The sequence below is a fragment of the Dendropsophus ebraccatus genome, chromosome 2 (assembly GCF_027789765.1).
Source record: "Dendropsophus ebraccatus isolate aDenEbr1 chromosome 2, aDenEbr1.pat, whole genome shotgun sequence".
In the NCBI taxonomy this organism is placed as follows: domain Eukaryota; kingdom Metazoa; phylum Chordata; class Amphibia; order Anura; family Hylidae; genus Dendropsophus; species Dendropsophus ebraccatus.
In genome coordinates this window covers 144,088,399-144,104,348 of record NC_091455.1, presented here as the reverse complement: position 1 = coordinate 144,104,348, position 15,950 = coordinate 144,088,399, and the positions used below count along the sequence as shown (strand labels likewise).

The window sequence follows — 15,950 nt, the reverse complement described above, 5'->3', positions numbered from 1 at the left end:
TTCGGTCAGAACAAGACATAGTAACATAGTAACATAGTAACATAGTAAATAAGGTTGAAAGAAGACAAGAGTCCATCAGGTTCAACCTAGGAAAATCCTACTGTGTTGATCCAGGAAGGCGAAAAACCCCTATGGGGCAGAAGACAAACGCCCCACCACAGGGAGAAACTCCCCCCCCTCCCCGACTGCAATGGCAACCAGAACAATCCCCGGATCAACGTATCACCAGAAATCTAATGCCCATAACTTGTAATATTATATTTTTCAAGAAAAGTATCAAGGCCTCCCTTGAACTTATTTACTGAATCAGCCATGACAACATCATGTGGCAGAGAGTTCCACAGTCTTACCGCTCGTACAGTAAAGAACCCGCGTCGATGCTGATGATGAAATCTTCTTTCCTCTAGACATAGAGGATGCCCCCTTGTCATTGTTACAGACCTAGGAGTAAAAAGACCACTACAAAAATCTCTGTACTGTCCATTCATATATTTGTACATTGTGATCAGATCGCCCCTAAGACGTCTTTTTTCTAGCGTAAATAACCCCAAGCTTGATAACCTGTCCTTGTACTGTAACCCACCCATTCCCTTAATGACCTTTGTTGCCCTCCTCTGCACCCGCTCTAGGTCAGCTGTGTCCTTCTTATATACCGGTGCCCAAAACTGTACACAGTATTCCATGTGTGGTCTGACCAGTGATTTATAAAGAGGCAAAACTATGTTCTCATCTTTAGCATCTATACCTCTTTTGATGCACCCCATTATTTTATTAGCCTTGGCAGCTGCTGCCTGGCACTGATCACTAAAGTTGAGTTTACTGTCCACCAATACCCCCAGGTCCTTTTCGGAAGTAGTTTTACCCAGTGTTTTATTATTTAGCACATAACTGTACTTATTATTTCTATGGCCCAAATGCATAACCTTACATTTATCCACATTAAACTTCATTTGCCATTTCTCCGCCCAAGCCTCTAGCTTCTCCAAATCCCTCTGTAATATGATATTATCCTCCTCTGTACTGATTACTTTACCCAGTTTAGTATCATCTGCAAAAATGGAGATTCTACTCTGTAGCCCCTCTACAAGATCATTAATAAAAATATTAAAAAGAAGTGGACCCAACACTGACCCCTGTGGTACCCCACTAGTAACTAAAACCCAATCTGAATATGTTCCATCAATGACCACCCTCTGTTTTCTATCACACAACCAGTTACTTACCCATTTGCATACGTTTTCCCCGAGTCCCAGCATCCTCATTTTGTAGACCAACCTTTCATGCGGCACAGTATCAAATGCCTTTGAAAAGTCCAGATACACAACATCCACAGCCTCCCCCAGGTCCAGTCTATAACTTACCTCTTCATAGAAGCCGATCAGATTAGTCTGACAGGACCGATCCCTCATAAATCCATGCTGGTGCTGCGTCATAAGATTATTTTCATTAAGATACTCCAGTATAGCATCTCTTACAATCCCCTCAAATACTTTACCTACTATAGATGTTAGACTTACGGGCCTGTAGTTTCCAGGATCACTCCTTGACCCCTTCTTGAATATTGGTACCACATTAGCTATGCGCCAGTCCTGTGGAAGAATCCCTGTCGTAATAGAATCTTTAAATAATAGGAATAACGGTCTGTCTAACACAGTATTTAATTCTTGCAAAACTCTAGGATGGATACCTTCTGGGCCCGGTGACTTATGGATTTTAATATTTTTAAGGCGTTTCCCCACTTCTTGTTGTGTTAGGCAGGTGAGATTTATGGGAGGATTAACATTATCCCTAGTCATATCGTCTGTTATGGGATTCTCCTCTGTGAATACAGTAGACAAGAATGTATTTAGTAGATTGGCCTTTTCCTCTTCCCCCTCCACCATTACACCCAGATTATTTTTGAGGGGACCAACATTTTCGGTTTTAAGTCTTTTGTTATTTATATAGGTGAAGAACATTTTGGGATTTGTTTTACTTTCTGTGGCTATCCTTCTTTCTGTTGCTATTTTTGCTTCTTTTATTTGTGTTTTACACATTCTATTCTTCTGTCTATAGTTGCTCAATGCTTCCCCACTACCTTCTTGTTTTAGTTGTCTGAATGCTTGTTTCTTATCATTTATTGCACCCCTTACAGCTGTAGTTAACCACATTGGATTTCTCTTATTTCTACTACGTTTATTCCCATATGGTATGTGTCGTTCACACGATTTACACAGGATGCTCTTAAATATGTCCCATTTCTCTTGTGTACTTTTATTTCTGAAGGCATTGTCCCAGTCTATGTTCCCAAGGTCCTCTCTTAGTTTTTGGAAATTAGCCTTCCTGAAATTTAATGTTTTTGTAGCCCCTCTGCTAATCATTTTATTGAAGGATAATTGAAAACTTACTATGTTATGGTCACTATTACCTAGGTGACCCCCCACCTCTATTTTTGATATTCTGTCGGGCCTATTGGTTAAGATCAGGTCCAGAAGGGCCCCCCCTCTTGTTGGTTCCTCTACTAGTTGGGAAAGGTAATTATCTTTTACTATTTCCAAAAACACGCTTCCCTTCCTGGAGCTGCAGGTTTCTGCTTTCCAGTTGATATTTGGGTAGTTAAAGTCCCCCATAATAATGACTTCCCCCTGCTTCGCTGCCGCATCTATTTGTCTTATAAGAAGATTTTCTGATTCTTCCACTATACTTGGCGGTTTATAAATCACTCCTATAAGAATTTTATTATTCTTCGTCCCTCCCCTTATTTCTACCCAAAGAGACTCCACATTATCATCACATATATCCTCCCGCAGAATAGGCTTAAGGCATGATTTAACATATAGACAGACCCCTCCCCCTTTCTTATTTTTACGGTCATTTCTGAATAGACTATAACCCTGGATATTAACGGCCCAGTCATAGGTCTCGTCCAGCCATGTCTCGCTTATCCCCACTATATCATATTTCTCTTCAACCATTATGAGTTCTAATTCCTCAGCTTTATTAGTGAGGCTTTGAGCATTAGTATACATACATTTAATATATTTGTCCATATTCCCTTTCCTTTTATCACTAGTGACTATTCTAACCCCTCCCGCCGCTCCACCCCCAGTTCCATAATCTAGGCCCAGCTCTCCATCTACTCTGTCTTTACTTACTATATTGTAGTTGCCCTCCCCCCAGGTCCCTAGTTTAAACACTCCTCCAACCTCTTAGCCATCTTCTCCCCCAGCACGGCTGCACCCTCCCCATTGAGATGCAGCCCGTCCCTACCGTAGAGCCTGTAACCGACCGAGAAGTCGGCCCAGTTCTCCATGAACCCAAACCCCTCTACCCTACACCAGCTCTTGAGCCACTTATTTACCTCCCTAATCTCCCGCTGTCTCTCAGGTGTGGCTCATGGTACAGGTAATATTTCGGAAAATATCACCTTGGAGGTCCTAGTTTTAAGCTTCCTGCCTAAGTCCCTGAAATCATTTTTAAGGACCCGCCACCTACCTCTAACTTTATCATTGGTGCCAATGTGCACCATGACTGCTGGGTCATCGCCAGCCCCTCCCAGTAATCTGTCAGCCCGATCCGCGATGTGACGAACTCGAGCGCCAGGAAGGCAACACACTGTTCGACGATCCCGGTCTTTGTGACAGATTGCCCTGTCTGTCCCCCTAATAATTGAGTCCCCCACTACCAGTACCTGCCTGGCCTGCCCTGAACTCCTGTTTCCCACCTTACTGGAGCAGACACCCCCCTGGCTTTCAGAGGCAGTGTCCTGCTGCAGCAATGCCACCCCTGAATCAACATCCCCCTCATCCGCCAATTTGGCAAACTTGTTGGGGTGTGCCAGATCAGGACTGGCCTCCCTCACACTCTTCCTTCTACCCCTTTTTCTAACTGTGACCCAACTAGCTGCCTCTTCCTCCTGTACCTCCATGCTATCACACTCTCCCCCATCTACCCCTTGGAGTGCTTGCTCAGTCAGAAGCAGACCCCTTTCCAGTTTGCCAATGCATCTTAATCGTTGCAGCTGCTCATTTAGATCCAGGATCTGGGCTTCCAAACCAGCAACATGCACACATCTCCCACAATGGTATGCACCCTCGATCGGTTGATCAAGGATTGCATACATCGCACAAGATGTACATTGGGCCGCATTGTCAAACATGGCGCTCATTTATATGGGGATTATGTATAAAGAAAGAAAAAACAAACAAGCAACAAAAGCAAACAATGTGTTCAAAAGCAAATAAACAATTTGTTTTCCTCTAAAACTCCCCGAATATTAAAGTCCCACACTTGAGACAAAAACACACTTTAGATCAAAAACTCGCACGCTCCAAAACTCGCTCACAATACAATATAGAAGTACTTAGCTTGCAGAGTTTGTTGCTTCTGGCTCCTGTGTTGAAGACCTTGGTCTTAACAACAGGGTATCAGTAGATATTAATGACAATGAATGATTGACATTATATAATACTAGTGTGATACAATAGAATACAGAGTGTGGAATATAGTAACATGGGCGTTGCTCTCAAGCTATTATGGATATAGTTACATATAAGAGAGGGGGTAGCTAATCAGCTGTAACAGTATAGTAGTGCTGGGGTTTAGGGTATGATACTATATAGTCATAAGAGAATAAGTCTGTAGCCAAAGACAGGTCTAAAGAAATATCACATAATCAATACATCATGTTGAATAATGCAGTCGTACTGTCCCTCATGTAAATACTATAGATAAAATGTAATACCGTATGTGGTTGGCGGCAGTAGAATGGAGGAGGCATACTCACACTATGCATGAAAATATAGGCAGAACTGAATGGAAAGCAAGAGACAGTCATAAGTTTAAAGTAAAAAACATGTATACTACAAATACCTAGCTGAGCTGGCTGTAGCATGCACACCGTGTTGTAACCTGCTTAGGGGATGATATTGATGGCAGCTGGAGCGAGTATGTTGCTGCTTCGTCCAGGCTATAAGGGCAGTGTGACGTCATCTCTAAGCAGCCGCATATGTGCGTTGGCGTGCGTGTCAAAGCCGGGAAGTGCTGTGTTCCAGGATGATTATGTTCAATTTCTAGAGCTTGTGCTGCATCTAGTGGTAGTTTTGGGGAACTGCAGCCTATCTGTGTGCTGTTGGCCCGGCCTACAGAATGCTCTAGCTTTATGTTATTATGCTTTAGCTTATTATGAACCCGGCATACAGAAGGCTCTAAGTGTCATGTATGAACTGTGAAGTATATAAAAGCATAATACTTAAGAAAGGAGCCTGATACTATAAGGAATTAACAGAGAAGCATGATGCTATGAGGAAATAACAGAGCAGTATGAAGAAAAGGGAGGAGAGGAGAAGTAGAATAAAAAGGCGGAAGAAAGGATAAGGAAAAAGAAGAAAGGAGGAGGCTTGGGAGAGGAAGGGGGAAATAGAGGGAAAAAGAAAGAAGGTAAAGGGGGAGAAATGGGGGGTGGGGGAGAAGAGGAAGAATAGAGAGCCGCCATACCACTTAAACATTGGTGTCAGATCTCAGAAGAGAGATTTTGTAAGAAAATAGAACAAATCTGATTAATAGGTGTAAAACAATAGATGAAAGAAAATCACTAGACGGAAAAAAAAAACTTAAAAAAAAAAAACATATTGGGGGAGATTTATCAAACATGGTGTAAAGTGAAACTGGCTCAGTTGCCCCTAGTAACCAATCAGATTCCACCTTTCATTTTTCAAAGAGTCTGTAAGGAATGAAAGGTGGAATCTGATTGGTTGTTAGGGACAACTGAGCTAGTTTCACTGTACACCATGTTTGATAAATCTCCCCCATTGTGCGTAAATTACAATAAAATGTTATCAATTGATGGAAAAACCACACTTGCAGTTGACTGCATGGTGAGTTAGGTTCTAAGTCTATGGATCCAATATGACTTCCGTTGTGTCAATAACTCGATCCTGTCCCCACCTCTCCTCGTCACGCAAACTTGTTCCAAAATCTGTTTCCCATAGTTTTAAAATGTGCCGGAATTGGTAAAAGGTTATTTTTGCAGCATATCTTTGACTTATGCTTGGTCAGTCTGTCTCGCATGTGTTGCGTTGTTTCTCCAACATAAGCCAGGCCACAGGGGCATGTCAAGAGATGTGGAGTTACATGTGGAGTAAAATGTCTATTAATTGGTATCTTCTGTCCCATGTGTGGATGTAGTACCACATCTCCCCTGATCACAGAGGAGCAGTGGCTGCAAGTAAGGCAAGGAAAGGTGCCCTTCCTTTGAGTTATTTGGGGATACAAACTCCCTATGTTGGCTGTAATCAGTCAGTCCCTTATGTTCTGTGGCCTCTTATAGCATGTAAGAGCAGGGATTGAAATTCTTGGGGAAGGAGTTTGTTAGTATGGTCCAATGTTTTCGGATCACCATGTGTATTTTGGGCTTTAGTGGTTGATAAGCTGTGACACGTACAGTAATTTGGCATGGTTTACAGGTTCTATGTTGAAATGGGGAGTCTAGATGTACACGTTCACGTTGAAGTAGGTCGGTGGGGTAGCAGTTCTGAAACTTATTTGTCATGGTGTCTAGTCCCTGGTTAACCCCTTCCCGCCAGCAATCTGTTTATATATGTTCCTACTGCACATACCGAGTGCAGTAGGAATGTATATATACGTTCCTGCACTGACGGGGCTTCCTGATGTGTGCGGGACCACTGCTGTGAGAGCGGTCCCGCACACATCAGTCTCTGGGGACAGAGGTTATGAGAGGCAGCTGCAATCCCGCAGCTGCATCTCATTAACCCCTTAAATGCCGCAATCTATAGCGATCGCGGCATTTAAGGTACTCAGTGACAGATCAAGCATCTGTCACTGAGTGATTGGGACCCCCACAGCCATTCTGCGGGGGTAAGCCTCTTAGGTGCACTCCACCTGTCTCACCCAGGTGGTGCAATTATTTTTGCAGGTATTAGACGGATTTTGCATGCCCAGAGCATAGTCGTATTATACGCCATGGAGAGGCCATAGTGTACATACAGTGTAGGGTCTGCCTCGATATGAGTCCACCTTATCGTGGTGAGGCAGTTTACGCTGTTTGCAAATAGTAACCAAGAGACTCATTATTTTTGTGGGAATTTTTTGGGCAGTTGGGGGGGCTGCTTTTAATTATTTTCATGTCTATGGTGGGTCTGTATCTTGCTGTTGCGGTGAGCTGTTGCATTTTTCTGTGTTTTTGTGTGTTTGCAATTTCAGCCATGGCAACGTGCTCCTGCCTAGTGTAAACAGTGTTCTAGGAGAGCTGACCAATTTTTTCCTTTTTTTTCTGTGTTCCAGTTGGGGGAGTGGCTGCCTCTATTTGGACGTGCACTCCACCTGTCTCACCCAGGTGGTGCAATTATTTTTGCAGGTATTAGACGGATCTTGCATGCCCAGAGCATAGGCGTATTACACGCCATGGAGAGGCCATAGTGTACATACAGGGTAGGGTCTGCCTCGATATGAGTCCACCTTATCGTGGTGAGGCAGTTTACGCTGTTTGCAAATAGTAACCAAGAGACTCATTATTTTTGTGGGAATTTTTTGGGCAGTTGGGGGGGCTGCTTTTAATTATTTTCATGTCTATGGTGGCTCTGTATCTTGCTGTTGCGGTGAGCTGTTGCATATTTCTGTGTTTTTGTGTGTTTACAATTTCAGCCATGGCAACGTGCTCCTGCCTAGTGTGAACAGTGTTCTAGGAGAGCTGCCCAATTTTTTCCTTTTTTTTTCTGTAAGCCTCTTACGTCCGTCCTGTCGGTTCGGCGATCTGTGTATAGTGTCTGCTCTCAGGCATGCTCTATGCCAGGGGCGTAGCGAGGGGGGGGGGGCGGGGCGCCATCACAGGGAGCAGAGAGAGAAGGATCACAGTGGATGAGGCAGCCTGGAAGCGTCCTGCCCTCTGTCAGTGTGAGGAGACAGGGGACGATTTAACTTCATCAAAAGAGGTATTGCCCACACTGTACTGTCTCCTGGCTGCTGATTAGCTATAATTTGCGCAAATCGCTGCGTTTTTACCGAGATTTTGTGCAAATTAGGGATAAACAGCAGCCAGGAGACAGTACAGCAAAGTTACTGTGTAGATGGTGAAGGACCTTGACATGTGACTATGATGTCACCGCAGTTCCTGTATGTACACTGCACTATGGAGGAAGAAGAAAGAAAATACAGGTGTGTGGAAAGGGGAGGACAATTAGGAGTGCAAAGTTTGGGGGGGAGGGGTGCACAGTCTGGGGAGGGGGGTGAAGGGTGCACAGTCTGGAGTGGGGAAGGGGGCAGGGGGGGTACAGGGTGACACCAGTCTGGGATGGGGGGAGACACAAAAGATGAGTGTCCAGTGTTTATTTAGGGGTCTAATCTGGTTGTACATTATTCTATACTTAACCCCTTAATAACTGCCCTCTCCAAATATATATCATATTTATATAAACCTCACCTACTATCTGCAGAGGTAGGGAACCTTGGCTCTCCGGTTGTTGCAGAACTACAACTCCCAACATTTTGGACAGCCAAAGTTTTAGCTTTGACTGTCCAGGTATGATGGGAGTTGTAGTTTTGCAACAGATGGAGTTCCAGGGTTCCTTACACCGATCTATAAAGCACCTGTATCTGTGTATACAGCGACCATGATACAAGAGTAATTTTTCTAAATTATTTCTATTTTGAATTTGCTGATGGAATACCGTACTGGAGGTATTACTGCTGCTGTTGTCTCCGCTGCTGAGTGGAGTTGATCGAACCTTGGGAAATGCTAGGTAATAGGCTGAATCCCGGAATTCCAGGTGGTACTCAGGCACTCTCCTCCTTCCGCACGGACCGGGAAGGCATCATTAATCTAATGAGGAGGGTTCGAGAATGTTCGAGTTTGATCGAACCTAGGATTTCCCGAGGTTCGATCAACTCTACTGCTGAGCGTACCTGTGCATTAGGTGACGGCACCATAGAATCACATTACACTGGGTGTCACACTGAAGATAGATCAGGAAGCTTTGCCTCCTAATTCACAGGTACAGACAGCAGGGAGCAGAGACAACAGCGCCTCCGTTAAGGTACTTAGGGACCAAATTTTAAATGGGAAAAATGAAAGTACTTTATATGACATTATGTATCCCATATTGTGAACACCACAATAGCGCTGCCAGTAGAGATGAGTGAATCGCTCATCTGAACAATCGCTTATCTAAACTTCATTAAAAAAAAAAAAAAAATAGTGAAGGGACAACCTGCTTACTGCGCACACAAGGGCGGGGGGGGGGGGGAGCAAATTGAATCTTTGCCCCGGGTGCAGGAGAGCCTAGTTACACCTCTGCTCTATGCACAGATTGCCGATAACATTGATCTATGCTATGCTATGGCAAAGCATAGATCAGTACATGCAATCTATGATTTACAGTAAAAAAAAGTGGGGAAAAGAAAAGTTTAGTATAAAAGTTTTTAAAAGTATTAAAAAAAAACCTCATAAACCCCCCCTTCAAATAAAAGTTTAATAAACCCCCTTGCCCATTATAAAAATAAAAATATATACATAAAAAAAAACAAAAAAAAACATATTACATATTGTAGCATGTGGAATTGTCAGATCTATTAAGATATTACATTAATGTTCCCGCATGGTGAACGGCGTAAACAGAAAAAAAACACACCAGGATTGCTGATTTTTTAATATTATATATCAGAAAAAAATTATTAGAAAGCAATCAAAAAATTTTTGTAACACCAATGTGATATTAATAAAAACTAGAGATCATGTCGCAAAAAATAACACCCCAACCAGCCCTGTAGGTGGAAAAATAAAAGTGCTATGACTCTTAGAAGGCGAGGAGGAACATTGCATTAATTTGACCTGGACTTTTGGGCCTCAAAGGGTTTTGTCTTAAAGCAACTCTGTAGCCACAATCTGACCCCCCCCCCCAACCACTTGTACCTTTAAATAGCTGCTTTTAATCCAAGATCTGTCCTGGGGTCCGTTAAGCAGGTGATGCAGTTATTGTCCTAAAAACAACTTTTAAACTTGCAGCCCCGTTCCTAACGGCCGGGGCTTAGAGTATCTGTGCCCTAACTTTGCACCACCTTTCCGTCCCTCCTCCCCACCCTCTTCATCATTAAGAATGCCACTGGAACATTTTCTCATGTCTGAACATTGCACATGTGCCTTAACGATCCAGCCCATGTTCAGTTTTCAAACAGCTGATGAATAGGAGCATTCCTTATGATGAGGAGGGCGGGGAGGAGGGACAGAGAGGTTGTGCCAGCCTAATGCATACACAATCTGAGCCTCGACCTTTGGGCATGGGGATGCCAGTTTAAAAGTTGTTTTTTTAGGACAATAACTGCAATACCTGTCAAACGGACCCCAGGACAGATCTTGAATTAAAAGCAGCTATCTGAAGGTACAAGCGGTTTTGGGGGGGTAACATTGTGGATACAAAGTCACTTTAAGTGTAGTAGGGTCTCAAAGCACAGGAATAGCCGGATATTTCTCTAGGAATACAAAACCTGTTGCCAAGGAGTGCCTCCCAGTAGGGAGATCACCAAACCACCCTGATAGGTAGCCCCTTAAGCCCCCACTAGTATTGGGACACAAATAAGGGGAACACCAGGTTGGCCCCTTTTGCATCAAAGTCTAACTAAAGTTGAAAGTATAGCGACATGACAAGGGTTTACCAAAGCCAAGCATCCATCCACAGACAGCTGTTTCAGGGTATTTGCCCCTCGTCAGTGTGGAGCAGGATTCTGACTAATGAGGGAATGAAAAATAGACAAAATACATCAATCACTGAGCTCAGGGAGATCAGTGAAAAGAAAACAATATTGGATACTATAATATGCTAAAATCCTTTTTTTTTTTTTTTTTTTAACATAAATATAATTTGTAATTATTATTACTATTGCATTCTACTAGTTTATGTTTTAGCCACTAGGTGGTGCCACAATACTGGTTCAGGCATATGAGCACTCAAGAAGATACAGTATGAGTACAGTAGATTGTGGGATGATGTTTTTAGCATATTTTAGGTACTTATAATGGGATATTTAACTTATGCATGTCCTTTTTAGTGATTTGTATCACATCTGAATCTTGTAATATTTCTGATACAGGCTCACACCTTTCTCTGGGGCACATGCTTTTGTGTGTATTAAAAGAGGACACTGGCCAAATCTAAAAATCTACTGCAGGCAGGGGGTGGGGGGACATAATAAAGAATCTATATTTACCCAGCCCCATGCTTGCTGACAGCCATTGGTCTCCTGCTTCTACGTCCCAGTGGAAAGTATCCCCTCAGCCAGTCAGTGACTGACTTCTACCTTGTTATAGCCACTGCATGATAAACACATGTGAGCACTAAGGAGGTAGAAATTTCCCATTAGGTGCTGCATCTAGCCTTTAATTGTAATTGCTCATAAATGATTGACAGAGCAAAAAGCCACTGGTTTTAACCCCACCAACCACTCTTGTGGCTGCAGGTAGTGTAACGACATGTGGTTGTGTCTATTATCCCCTAACTGCTGCAGGTTGCTCTGTTCTATGATCATCTGATTTTTGTTAGTATGCTTCTTTTGGCAGCCTCTCCTGTTGTGAGTTGGCCTTCTGAAGGATTGGGCTCCCTCCAGTGGCAGGCGTGCGCCTGTTCACCTATATTTATAGCTCAACCCACAGGTTCTGGAGAATTCCAGGCTGTTTACCTGAGAGTATTTATAGCCACAACCTTCATACCTCTGTGCTCAGTTGTTGGTGTGTCAGTCAGCAAACCTCATACTTGCTCCTTTGCTATCTGCCACTTCCTAGCGTTCTTACAGCCGTTTGGATCTTAGATTTCTAATTCTCAGCTCAGCTTCAGTCTGAACAATGTCTTCTCATATTTTGAAGTCTAAGTCCAGGCTCCTGTACTTCTTAATTATTATTATTCAGTGGTCACCGGGGACCTTCTCTGAGGGTAGTGACTTGGGAGTTTTCTGCAGCAAAGCCCATCCTGCCTTGCGGCGGGCTCTGGTGAAACCGGGGGTTCCTTAGACTTTGCTCCTTGGAGAAGGTTCGTCAGCACTTCTCGTTGATCCAGGGCATCCACCTCCTTGTGCCTGCTCCATTTGTTACAGGTTGCATTATACCTGCAGTCGCAGGAGGCCACTCTCTTCCTCAGCACTCAACAATGCTCAACTGATGTCACTTGTGTGCTCACAGAGTGGGGAGAACTAGGAGAACAGAGTGAATGAACTAGAGTAAGGTGACTATAGTTTTTGTAAGGTTTTAATTTTTTTATTACACAGGGTATGCTTATATGGGGCTAACTACTGGGGAGGATTACTTACATGGCACATACTATTTAATGGCAATGCTTCCAGGTGGATTGCCTCCTCAGGGACATGACTACATGGAGAATACTACCTACAGGGGGCTTACCAGCAAAGAAAAGTCTAACTACTATAGAGTTGCACAAAGGGGCACGAATTTCTATATTTGGCACAGATAGGGCCTAACTACTATACAGGGGCACAGAGAAACCTAACTACTATGAGGCGGTAAAGATAAAAACCTATCTACTATGTGGGGCATAGAGGGGACATCCCTATAATAGGATGCACAGAGGGGGCCTTACTTCTATAATTGGGCACAGAGGAGACATTACTATATGGAACATTGTGGGACCTATTACTATATGAGGGCACAGAGGAGGACTAATACTATATGTGCTGGAGAAAGGAACCTAAAATGTTTCTCTGGCAGATTTCCCAGAGTGGAGTTCTGGTCTGAGCTGGATGAAAAAATTAAAATAAATGATTCTGATCAGAAAAGGTGTAACCCATGAGTTACTGGATGTAAGTGTGCTGACATCATTTGTATGGTCTGCTATAGTTTGTGTAGAACTGGTATCTACCAATATTTGATCACTGTATAGGGGGAAATTAATTGTCATATAACTTAGGGTTTTATTTAGTAACAGTTTGGTGGCAATGCCAGTGGTCATGGTGTGGTAATGTGATTTGTCCCTTGTCAACTCGCGGCGCCGCCAGGGATCCCGGCCAGAGTGTATGCTATGTGTTTACACTCCGGCCGGGATTCACTGAGCCTTCAGCACAACGTAAGTTCTGTACTAATCACGGCTGTTGCAACAACGGCCGTGATTGCTGCGGAACTTACGTTGTGTGAGCATGGCCTTACTGTAGATTGTCTTAAAAGAATAATTTTGAACATGCCACATCTCTGGCTGGGGACACAGAAAGCCTGTCTGTATGAGAGATTGGTGTGAGTAGTAAAGGTTGCTCCAGCAAAAATATTTTTCTTTTAAATAAACTGGTGTCAGAAAGTTATATAGATTTGTAATGTACTTCTATTAAAAAATCTCAAGTCTTCCCATACTTATTAGCTACTATATATCCTGCAGGAAATGTTGCTTTATTTTCAGTCTGACACAGTGCTCTCTGCTGACATCTCTGGCCGAGGGGATTGCCATAGAAAGCCTCTCCTGCTCTGGACAGTTCCTGGCTCGGCCAGAGGTGTCAGAAGAGAGCACTGTGTCAGACTGAAAATAAAATGACCTTTTTTTGCAGGATATGTTGTAATTAATAAGTATGGGAAGACTTGAGATTTTTTAATAGAAGTAAATCTATATAACTTTCTGACACCAGTTTATTTGAAAGAAAAAGATTTTCACTGGATTTTCGAGAAAGGATTTTCTTTTCTTGCTGTTTTATTTTCTGCTTGCAACCTTTTAAATAAACCTAAGTGTCAGATTGCACCTACTCATGCTGTTGGCCTGTTTGGATGAACCAGTGACATTTGACCCCAGCAAAAGCGATTCCAGTGACTTATATCACAATTGGTGGAGAATGCGGGCAACACGTTAAGGTATCTGGGTAATGGAGGACATGGTGAACGCCTTGTTACGTTCTACTTAAGTCCAGAAGGAGGCATCCAGAGAACAACAGCGTACAAACGCTAACCAGCAAGAAGCAAACCGCTTGCTGTCTGAACAGCTGAGAACGTTAAAGGGGTAGTGCGGCGGTAAAGAATTATTCACAGAATAACACACATTACAAAGTTATACAGCTTTGTAATGTATGTTATGTCTGTGAATGGCCCCCTTCCCCGTGTCCCACCACCCCCAACCGTGTACCCGGAAGTGTGGTGCGCAGTCAGTCAGACACTTTCACAGTAACTTGTATACATGGGGATACATGTGAATACCGAACTACAATTGCTTGTGTTACAACTCCCTATGGGTCAGTGTTCCATAAGGTTGGGCTAGTCCCAACTGTAATGCATGATATTATTCTGGGAAGGGATTTTCCATATTTTTGGAAATTATGGGAAAGCAAGTTGGTGACTACAGAGAGAACCATTTGAAGTTCCCCTACAAGAAGCTGTAGTTGGGGTTTCTTCAGAGAGGCCCACTCCATTTCCATTTTCTGTTATGGCAGGGGACTTAGAGGAGCCAGCCTCAGAGACTGAAAATGAAGGGGACACACAACAAACTATGTCTGACTTAGAGTTCAGAAACAACGACTTCCAGACTGAGCAGTTGAGGGGCCCTACACTTGCTCGAGCCAGGGAGAATGTAAAAGTAGTGAATGGTAGCTGTGGATCTGGCACATGGACACATTGTGGGTGGCCACTTGGGGATCCAGAAAACGACAGAAAGAATATTGCTGAGGTTTTTCTGGCCTGGCATGCATTGTGACGTAAAAGCTTATTGTGAGTCATGTCCTGAGTGTCAGGTATCTTCGCCTATGCCTCATATTTGTAGCCTCTTTGTACCCTTACTGATCATTGAAATACCTTTCGAATGCATTGGGATGGATTTGGTAGGTCCCTTAATATGGTCTTCACGGGGTAACCAGCACATTCTAGTCATAGTGGATTATGATACTCGTTATCCAGAGGCCATTCCTTTGCGCAGTACAGCATCTAAAACCATTGCAAAGGAATTAGTTCAGGTATTCAGTAGAGTGGGCGTTCCAAATGAAATACTTATAGACCAAGGGACACCATTTATGTCTAAAGTAATGAAGAAACTTTGTAGGTTGTTTAAGGTGCCACAGCTACGTACCTTAGTCTATCATCCCCAGACGGATGGTTTGGTTGAGAGATTCAATAAGACTCTGAAACAGATGTTTAAAGTGACTGTACCACCAGGCCCAGGCAGAAGCACTGGAGGCGGTCCGACCCACCCCCAGTGGGAAGAAACCCCGGCCCCTCCATGCAGTGACTCCATTAGATCTAATGGAACCCTATCATAGGGGGGTGGGGGTTTCCTCCCACTAAGGGTGCGCCGGCCCACCTCCAGTGCTTCAGCCTGGGCCTGGTGGTACAGTCACTTTAAGAAAGTAGTGGACAAGGATGGCAAAAATTTTTTTGCTTCTATATCTGTTGTTTGCTGTAAGAGAAGTACCACAGTCATCCACAGGGTTTTCACCTTTTGAGTTGGTGTATGGTAGACATCTAGAGGCTTATTAGATGTAGCTAAAGAAACCTGGAAAGGGTAGGTCACCCCCTACAGAAGTGCGATAGAACATATTTCATATGCAGGATAGGATTTCAGCAGTCATTCCAATTGTAAAAAAACACATGGGACGGGCTTAAGGAGCACAGAAGATGGTTTATGATAGGGGTGCTATGGTCCGTACGTTTTCCCCAGGGAATAGAGTAGTAATTCTTTTCCCTACAGTGGAGAGCAGATTCCTGGCCAAATGGCAGGGCCTATTTGAGATCATTGAAAAGATAGGGGGCGTTAATTATAAAGCTTTCCAGCCAGGTAAAAGAAAAACAGAACAGATTTACCATGTGAATCTGATCAAAAAGACCGTCAGGCCCTGGCTGCAGAGCTTAACTCATTCGTCTGTAATGAGTCAGTAATACCTGAGGTGAAGATAGAAGAGTCCCTATCTGATGGGCAAAAGAAAGAGGCTGGACAGTTGGTCCTTCATAACACAGATTTTTTTTCTGACAAACCAGGGCAGACTCCACTTATACA

The 15,950-nt window shown here is 43.4% G+C and overlaps 1 protein-coding gene across 4 annotated transcripts in view; it reads right to left on the bottom strand.

Moving 5' to 3' along the window:
- The window catches only part of STARD3NL (STARD3 N-terminal like), a 58,732-nt gene extending 53,764 nt beyond the window's left edge, over positions 1-4,968 (bottom strand). For all 4 annotated transcript variants that reach the window (XM_069958433.1, XM_069958431.1, XM_069958432.1 and 1 more), the window contains exon 1: positions 4,852-4,968. The gene's annotated coding sequence lies outside the window, so the exon portion shown is untranslated. The remainder of the gene's footprint in view (positions 1-4,851) is intronic.
- Positions 4,969-15,950: the final 10,982 nt, after the last annotated feature.